We start from the raw sequence: 10,186 nt of genomic DNA, 5'->3' as shown, positions 1-10,186 counted from the left end.
TCAGTTTCTGGTGAACATTGATGCTTTTCCTCTGACGTGGATCTTCCGACTTATCCATCTCATCATCACACCTGGGTTAAAGTGCCTGAAGCTCAATGTCTGATAAGAACATCTAAAGAGGAACCGGAGCAGGAAATAAAGCAAAAGCTGAAGAATCCGCAGCGTCTGCATCACCTGCAGAACAAGACAAGCTGAATTAAAATGCTGAAAACGTTTTTTACGTGTTGGTGTTTCTCGCTGTCTTCAGCCTGGCCTGCTTTGCTCTGTTTCTGTTTTACTCCGAGAACAGAACATTCATTTCCATCATAACATTCAACAGAACCACGAACCCAGAAGAACCTGCAGATCCGACAGTCCCACCAAACCCCACAGGAAGTTCGGGGAGGACTCTGGATCCGTGCCCCGACGTCCCTCCGGGCCTACAGGGAATTCTATATGTGGAGTTCAGAACCAAGCGGACCCTGCAGGACGTCCGGAACCACGTCGGCCCGGACCTTCAGCAGGGAGGCCGGTACCGACCGACCGACCAGCTGCAGGGCGAAACAAAAGGTTGGTGAAGTAAAACTGCTTGGTTAAAATGCAGGAAGTTCATGAAAATTAAAGTTTTGATCCACTGAACATAAAAACATTTTTAAAAAAATAAATAAATATTTTTTTAAAAATGAGAAATTTTATAACGGAAAAATTTTGATTTCTTTTGATATTAAAGTCAGAATGTCTGCAGACTGATGAACTAGAATTTCTGAGACTTTAGAGATAGAAATTTATGTAGATTAAAGAAAATGTTTCCTCCGAAACACAAATAAAACTCAGATGTTTAGAAAGATTCAAATTTTGACCAAAAAAAGTGAGAAATGAACAGATTGTTGTAGAGCCATGTTCTGCCGCCAGGGGTCACTGTTTCATCCCTTCTCACTAATTTATTTATTGGAGAAAACAAACATTTTGACATACATAAAATATGTAATGTTCAAAGGTTCAAGGATGAAGTAAAACGTTTATGTTCCTACAAAACAGTTCAGGTAAAATACAAAAATATAAAGTGATTTTATGCTTTTAGTTTCAGTACATTCAGGTCTACATGTTATTCAACTATTTTTATTATGTGTTGAGTTTTAGATTTCTCTTAAAAGAGCCATTCATTTCACACAGGGAGTCTAAGTCGTTTTTTCAGCTCACCTGGATGAAACAGTCAGGTGATCACAGAACCCAGCAGAACCTCCAGACCCAAACGGTCTGGACCCTGGTTTTAATGTCTCTGCTCCAGAACAGCTGATTCAAACGGTGTTATAAAGTTCTGCTAATAAATGAACCATCATTTGATTTGAACTGAAACCCAACACACCGTCCTGCACAGACTGGACTTTAACAACCACAAGGTAGTGAACGGAAGCAGCTGGAAGTCTTCTAAATTATAACTTCATGTTTTACATAGAAGTATACAAATGTTATATAGTTATGAATTTAAATAAAACTTCAGCAGCAAAATCTTGGTAAACATTTTAATAATATTCGAGATGTTGAAAGAACCTTTTGTGCCACAGCAGAACCAGCTTCTTATTTAAATCCTGTCATTGCATTTGGGTTTATAACTCAGATAATTCTGCACAGATTCAGTATTTTGTTTTACATCCCTCCACTAGGTGGCGGTCATCGTCCCGTTCAGAAACCGGCATGAACACCTGGCCCACTGGCTCTACTACGTCCATCCGGTCCTGATGCGTCAGCAGCTGGACTACGGTGTGTACGTCATCAACCAGGACGGAGACGGAGCGTTCAACCGGGCCAAGCTCATGAACATCGGATTTGTTGAAGCACTGAAAGAATACGATTACGACCGTTTTGTCTTTTCGGATGTAGACCTGGTGCCAATGGATGATAGAAACCTCTACAGATGTTCTGATCATCCCAGACATTTGTCTGTCGCTGTGGACACGTTCAAGTTCGTCCTGCCCTACGCCACCCTCTTCGGCGGAGTCTCGGCGTTGTCCAAACAGCAGTTCCTTAAAGTCAACGGCTTTTCAAACACCTTCTGGGGCTGGGGGGGAAGACGACGACATGTCGCAGCGTATCTCTTACAGAGGGATGTCCATATCCAGACCAGACTCCGTCATTGGGAGGTACAAGATGATAAGACATGATAGAGATTCTCACAACGATCCAAACCCAGTAAGAGTCGAGAAACTGAGAGAAACGTATTTTAATATGGGCAAAGATGGGCTTAATTCTCTGGATTACACAGTCAAGGAGATTAAGAAGAATTTATTATACACTTTTGTTTCAGTGGATGTTTAGGGTCCAGCAGGCTGATGTGGATCCAGATGTTTCTGTCTCAGGGTTCAATCAAAGCAAAACTCAACTTAAAACCAGGAGAACAAAAACTTTGTCCGATCTGGTCAGTCCTGCAATCCACAGTACAAACGTTTTATAACGTTCAACTCAATCCAAACTGGAAACGATGCAGCAAGCATGTGGCGACTGTGGACAGGAACATCCTACATTAAACGGGTTGAAGCCTCCAGCAGAACCACCTGGTGGATCAGGAAGGCGGGTCCATTTTATGAACTGACAGAACTGGATCTTCAGACCAAAGTAAAACTGGTTTTACTTGATTCTCCTAAATTCAGCCATGATGTTTGATTCAAACCCTGAGGAGCAAAAATGGATTTTAATTTAAATCATTTTTATATACTGTAAACGGTAAAGGGAAGGACTTTATTAAATAAACAAAGAGGGATGATATGTAATGAAGTGATTCATATAAATAGTCTTATAACATGTTTCTAAGGTTATTGTAAATGTAAATATAAACCTGGTTGAAGGAAAGGTTAAATATGATTTAAGTTAAAATGAGTCTTTATTCTCGTTCAGTCTCAAATGGTTTCAGTTAAATGAGTTTTATATGCAGTTTCTGCAGCTTCCTCATAAAGTAGAGAACAGAGGAAGTGAGCAGCTGCTGGACTGCAATAATTTATGGGATTGAATGAAAATAAAACTTATTGTCCTAAACAAAACATTGTCCTGATTCTGTTAGAGAGGCAAAGCTGAACCAAACTACTTATATATTTAAAGATATTATTATTAATGTAGACTATGTCTTGTATGGTAAAAATGTGCAAAGATTATTAAATTGAACATAATTTCCTCAGAAAACATTGTAATTAAAGCTAAATTGGTCTTGAAATCCTAACATCTCAACAGCCTGGCTGCAGGTCAGACCTGGAGAAATGTTCTGATCTGACAACAAACCCAAAATGAATCCCAACCTGAACCGTCTGTTTATGTGACTGGAAAACTCCAGTGGACTTTGTTCTAACAGGTTTAACTGGAAACCAGTATGTCCAGTATGGAGCTGCTGTCAGGAAAACCTCAGGCTGATTTACTGCTGGGCATTAAAAGATCAGGAAGAACTTCAGTTTTTTCTGAAATGTTTTGTAATTTTCAATGAAAATAAATTAATTTGTCTTTGAAATACTAAACTCATTTAAAAATATTAAATATTTTTTTCTGTGTAATCTGATGAATGAATGAAACCTTTAAAGCTCTATTTGGTTTTCTCAGAAAACATTGTGATGTATTTATCACTTATTTGACGTTACAGTAGATATTATTCACATTCATTTATAAATATTTAAAACACTCTTCATCAAACTGGAATAATATAAATAACAGAAATGTGACATGAAGATAGAAAAGCTGCAGTTTTTATTCCTGGTTTTCAGTAACAATAATCTGATATGCAGTTTGTAGCTTCAGTAGCTTCCTCATGAAATGGAGGCAGACAGGAAGTACGTAGCTTCTGGTCCAATCTGATTGGCTCACAGTGAAATCTAAAGAAAACAAGAAAACCACATCAAAGAAATTCAACTAATTGAAACAAAAACACAGAGGTAAAGTGTTTCAGTTTTAAATAAAGAAATAAAGAGTCACTTAAGTTTTAAAATAAATTCTAAACTTTACTTCAGTTTGATTTTACTGGAAGATTAAATGTTAAATGTTTCCAATACACTACTGCCCTCTGGTGGTAACTGCACATATAAATATGTTTATAATTCACTAAAGAAGCAAACTTCATGTATTTGACTCCAATCTACATAGATTCTGTTAAATTAGTTGCATTTTCTGTGTTTTAGTCAAATGTTGTTAAATGATTCATGTTAGTAAAACATTTATGAACCTTAGGATAGCTAATAGACCACAGGCAGCACAGGTCTTGTTAAAATAATAACTGCTTGAAAATGTATTAAAAGGAAGGATTTTTAAAAGTCTTACATGAAAATAACATTATTTATAAGCTAACACCAAAACTCTGGAAGATATTTAAAATCCACCAATGAACCTTACAGTTTCTATAGAAATCAGGAGGATTAAGGAGGTAAAGTTTTCCTTCAGGGTGGATCAGAGACCAGCTGTTACCAAGAACCTTAGAGAGTTTCTGTCTTTTGTTGAGGAGTCTGGTAATATTTCATAAATATGCAGCCTGGTCTGTGTGAAATATCGGAGTGATGAACAGGAAGCTGCCATGATGGTGAATAGAGAAACAACTCAAGTTTCAGACAAACAGGAAGACGGTGATTTCAGTCAGGAGACTCACTGAAGGGCCGCAGAGCAAATGGCTTCATCCTCACAACTTCCAGATTAAATCCTGGTCCTTCCCTCAGATAACTGCATCAGAAACATCCACCAAGAGAATATTGATGAGTTATGGATTGATGAGTTATGGATTGGTGGAGAATTGGATTGATGAGTTATGGATTGGTGGAGAATTGGATTGATGGAGTTATGGATTGATGAGTTATGGATTGATGAGTTATGGATTGATGGAGTTATGGATTGGTGGAGTTATGGATTGATGAGTTATGGATTGATGGAGTTATGGATTGGTGGAGTTATGGATAGGTGGAGTTATGGATTGGTGGAGTTATGGATTGATGAGTTATGGATTGATGGAGTTATGAATTAATGAGTTATGGATTGATGGAGTTATGGATTGATGGAGTTATTGATTGGTGGAGTCATGGATTGGTGGAGTTATGGATTGATGAGTTATGGATTGATGGAGTTATGAATTAATGAGTTATGGATTGATGGAGTTATGGATTGATGGAGTTATGAATTGATGAGTTATGGATTGATGGAGTTATGAATTAATGAGTTATGGATTGATGGAGTTATGAATTAATGAGTTATGGATTGGTGGAGTTATGGATAGGTGGAGTTATGGATTGGTGGAGTTATGGATTGGTGGAGTTATGGATTGATGAGTTATGGATTGATGGAGTTATGAATTAATGAGTTATGGATTGATGGAGTTATGGATTGATGGAGTTATTGATTGGTGGAGTCATGGATTGGTGGAGTTATGGATTGATGAGTTATGGATTGATGGAGTTATGGATTGGTGGAGTTATGGATTGATGAGTTATGGATTGATGAAGTTATGAATTAATGAGTTATGGATTGATGGAGTTATGGATTGATGGAGTTATTGATTGGTGGAGTCATGGATTGGTGGAGTTATGGATTGATGAGTTATGGATTGATGGAGTTATGAATTAATGAGTTATGGATTGGTGGAGTTATGGATTTGTGGAGTTATGGATTGATGAGTTATGGATTGATGAGTTATGGATTGATGGAGTTATGGATTAAATCCTGGTCCTTCCCTCAGATAACTGCATCAGAAACATCCACCAAGAGAATATTGATGAGTTATGGATTGATGGAGTTATGGATTGGTGAGTTATGGATTGGTGAGTTATGGATTGATGGAGTTATGGTTTGTTGGGTTATGGATTGATGAGTTATGGATTGATGAGTTATGGATTGGTGGAGTCATGGATTGGTGGAGTTATGGATTGATGAGTTATGGATTGGTGGAGTTATGGATTGATGAGTTATGGATTGGTGAGTTATTGATTGATGAGTTATGGATTGATGAGTTATGGATTGATGAGTTATGGATTGGTGAGTTATGGATTGATGAGTTATGGATTGGTGGAGTTATGGATTGGTGGAGTTATGGCTTGATGAGTTATGGATTGATGGAGTTATGGATTGATGGAGTTATGGATTGATGAGTTATGGATTGATGAGTTATGGATTGATGGAGTTATGGATTGATGGAGTTATGAATTGATGAGTTATGGATTGATGGAGTTATGGATTGATGGAGTTATGGATTGATGAGTTATGGATTGATGGAGTTATGGATTGATGAGTTATGGATTGATGGAGTTATGGATTGGTGGAGGCTGTGGTGTGGGAACGCCTTAGAGGAAGATGCTAATGGTACAGAAATAGGGGAGCAAAATGAATGAAGGAGGATGCTGAGTATAGATATGAAACTGTATGTTTATGTTCGGTGGCTCTGGTTTTCATTCTGTTCTCTCAAACTTTCCTGTTGATCGATTCTCTGTTGGATCCTCAAGCTAAACCACGACACAGACTGGATGGAGAAAATGAAAGAAAGTTTTGCTTCACTTTGGTGAAGAAGTTAATAATGGCGATCACAGCAGACAAAGAAAAGATTAGATTCTCCATCTTGTTGGAAGTTGCTGATCAGTCTCAGCTTCTGTTTTATCACTTTTAGTTTCCATGTTGTTCTGCTTGTTCCTGCTGTTTACTTCCTCTGTTCATCAGCCATTAACATTTGTTCTCAACTGTTAATGCTTATATTGCTCTGAATAAATGTTTTCATCAGAACGGCATGCCATTCTGATGCCGTTCTGATGCGTTTTGATGCTGTTCTGATGCTGTTCTGATGCCGTTCTGATGCGTTCTGATGCTGTTCTGATGTCGTTCTGATGCGTTCTGATGCCGTTCTGATGCTGTTCTGATGCTGTTCTGATGTCGTTCTGATGCTGTTCTAATGCCCTTCCGAACGCGTCAGAACGCATCAGAATGACATCAGAACGCATCAGAACAGCATCAGAACGCATCAGAACAACATCAGAACAGCATCAGAACGCATCAGAACAGCATCAGAACGACATAAGAACGACATCAGAAGAGTATCAGAACACATCAAAACGGCATCAAAACGGCATCAGAATGACATCAGAACGCATCAGAATGACATCAGAACGCATCAGAATGACATTAGAACGCATCATAATGACATCATAACGGCATCAGAACGCGTCAGAATGCATCAGAACCGCATCAGAAGAACATCAAAACGCATAAGAACAGCATCAAAACGCATCACAATGGCATCAGAACAGCATCAGAACGCATAAGAACGGCATCAAAACACATCAGAACGCATCAGAACGCATCAGAACGGCATCAAAACACATCAGAACGACATCAGAACAGCATGAGAACGTCATCAGAACGCATCAGAACAGCATCAGAACAGCATCGGAACGCGTCAGAATGGCATCAAAACGGCATCAGAATGACATCAGAACACAGCAGAACGCATCAGAACGACATCAGAACAGCATCAGAACGACATCATAACGGCATCAGAATGACATCAGAACGCATCAGAATGACATCAGAACGACATCAGAACAGCATCAGAACGCATCAGAACCGCATCAGAACGGCATCAAAACGACATCAGAACAGCATCAGAACGCATCAGAATGGCATCAGAACAGCATCAAAACGCATCAGAACAGCATCAGAACACATCAAAACGCATCAGAACAGCATCAGAACGACATGAAAACGCACCCGAACGACATCAGAACAGCATCAGAACAGCATCAGAACGCATCAGAACGACATCAGAACAGCATCAGAACGCGTCAGAACGACATCAGAACACATCAGAACGACACCAGAACGCATCACAACAGCATCAGAACAGCATCAGAACGCATCAGAACAGCATCAGAATGACATCAGAACAGCATCAGAACGACATCAGAACAGCATCAGAACAACATCAGAACGCATCAGAACGACATCAGAACGACATCAGAACGCATCAGAACGACATCTGAACGGCATCAGAACGCATCAGAACGCGTCAGAATGGCATCAGAACGCATCAGAACAACATCAGAATGACGTCTGAACGGCATCAGAACGCATCAGAACAGCATCAGAACAGCATCAGAACGACATCAGAACAGCATCAGATTGACATCAGAACGGCATCAGAACGCATCAGAATGACATCAGAACGCATCAGAACGACATCAGAACAGCATCAGATTGACATCAGAACGGCATCAGAACAGCATCAGAATGACATCAGAACGCATCAGAACAGCATCAGAACAGCATCAGAATGACATCAGAACGCATCAGAACAGCATCGGAACGCATCAGAACGACATCAGAACAGCATCAGAACGCGTCAGAACGACATCAGAACACATCAGAACGCATCAGAACGACATCACAACAGCATCAGAACAGCATGAGAACACATCAGAACGACACCAGAACGCATCACAACAGCATCAGAACAGCATCAGAAGAGCATCATAACAGCATCAGATTGACATCAGAACGGCATCAGAACGCATCAGAACCGGATCAGAACAGCATCAAAACGCATCAGAACGGCATCAGAACGCATCAGAACAACATCAGAACGCATCAGAACGACATCAGAACGGCATCAGAACGCGTCAGAACGACATCAGAACAGCATCAGAACACATCAGAACAGCATCAGAACGACACCAGAACGCATCAGAACATCAGAACAGCATCAGAACAGCATCAGAACGCATCAGAACAGCATCAAAACGCATCACAACAGCATCAGAATGACATGAGAACGCATCAGAACAGCATCAAAACGTATCAAAACGGCATTTGAAAGGCATCAGAACGCATAAGAACGGCATCAAAACGCATCAGAATGCATCAGAACGCATCAGAACAGCATCAAAACGCATCACAACAGCATCAGAACAGCATCAGAACAGCATCAGAACGCATCAGAACGACATCAGAACGCATCACAACAGCATCAGAACAGCATCAGAAGAGCATCAAAACGCATCATAACAGCATCAGAACAGCATCAGAACAACATCAGAATGACATCTGAACGGCATCAGAACGCATCAGAACAGCATCAGAACAGCATCAAAACGCATCAGAACGCATCAGAACTAATCAGAACTACACCAGAACGCATCAGAACAGCATCAGAACACATCAGAACGCATCAGAACGGCATCAGAACGCATCAGAACAACATCAGAATGACATCTGAACGGCATCAGAACAGCATCAGAACGCATCAGAACCGCATCAGAACAGCATCAAAACGTATCAAAACGGCATTTGAAAGGCATCAAAACGCATCAGAACGCATCAGAACCGCATCAGAACAGCATCAAAACGCATCAGAACGTCATCAGAACGCATCAGAACTAATCAGAACTACACCAGAACGCATCAGAACAACATCAGAATGACATCTGAACGGCATCAGAACGCATCAGAACAGCATCAGAACAGCATCAAAACGTATCAAAACGGCATTTGAAAGGCATCAGAACGTCATCAGAACAGCATCAGAACGCATCAGAACGACATCAGAACAGCATCAGAACGCATCAGAACGCATCAGAACGACATCAGAACGGCATCAGAACGCGTCAGAACAGCATCAGACGCATCAGAACAGCATCAGAACAGCATCAAAACACATCAGAACGACATCAGAACGGCATCAGAACGCGTCAGAACAGCATCTGAACGGCATCAGAACGGCATCAGAAACACATCAGAACACATCAGAACGCATCAGAACGCATCAGAACAACATCAGAACAGCATCAGAACGCATCAGAACGCATCAAAACACATCAGAACGCATCAGAACGGCATCAAAACGACATCAGAACGCATCAGAACCGCATCAGAACGGCATCAGAACGGCATCAAAACGACATCAGAACGCATCAGAACCGCATCAGAACGGCATCAAAACGACATCAGAACGCATCAGAACGACATCAGAACAGCATCAGAACGACATCAGAACAGCATCAGAACGACATCAGAACAGCATCAGAACGCATCAGAACATCAGAACGCGTCAGAACGACATCAGAACGACATCAGAACAGCATCAGAACACATCAGAACGACACCAGAACGCATCAGAACATCAGAACAGCATCAGAACAGCATCAACGCATCAGAACAGCATCAAAACGCATCAGAACAGCATCAGAACGACATGAGAACGCATCAGAACAGC

The 10,186-nt window shown here is 40.5% G+C and overlaps 1 pseudogene; it reads left to right on the top strand.

The window, feature by feature from the left end:
• The first annotated feature begins 218 nt into the window (after positions 1–218).
• Positions 219–3,392, top strand: LOC129378902 (beta-1,4-galactosyltransferase 2-like; annotated as a pseudogene).
• Positions 3,393–10,186: the final 6,794 nt, after the last annotated feature.

This window comes from Poeciliopsis prolifica, unplaced genomic scaffold (genome assembly GCF_027474105.1).
Source record: "Poeciliopsis prolifica strain line A6 unplaced genomic scaffold, Auburn_PproV2 SCAFFOLD054, whole genome shotgun sequence".
Taxonomy (NCBI): Eukaryota; Metazoa; Chordata; class Actinopteri; order Cyprinodontiformes; family Poeciliidae; genus Poeciliopsis; species Poeciliopsis prolifica.
This window is presented reverse-complemented; position numbering and strand designations above follow the sequence as displayed.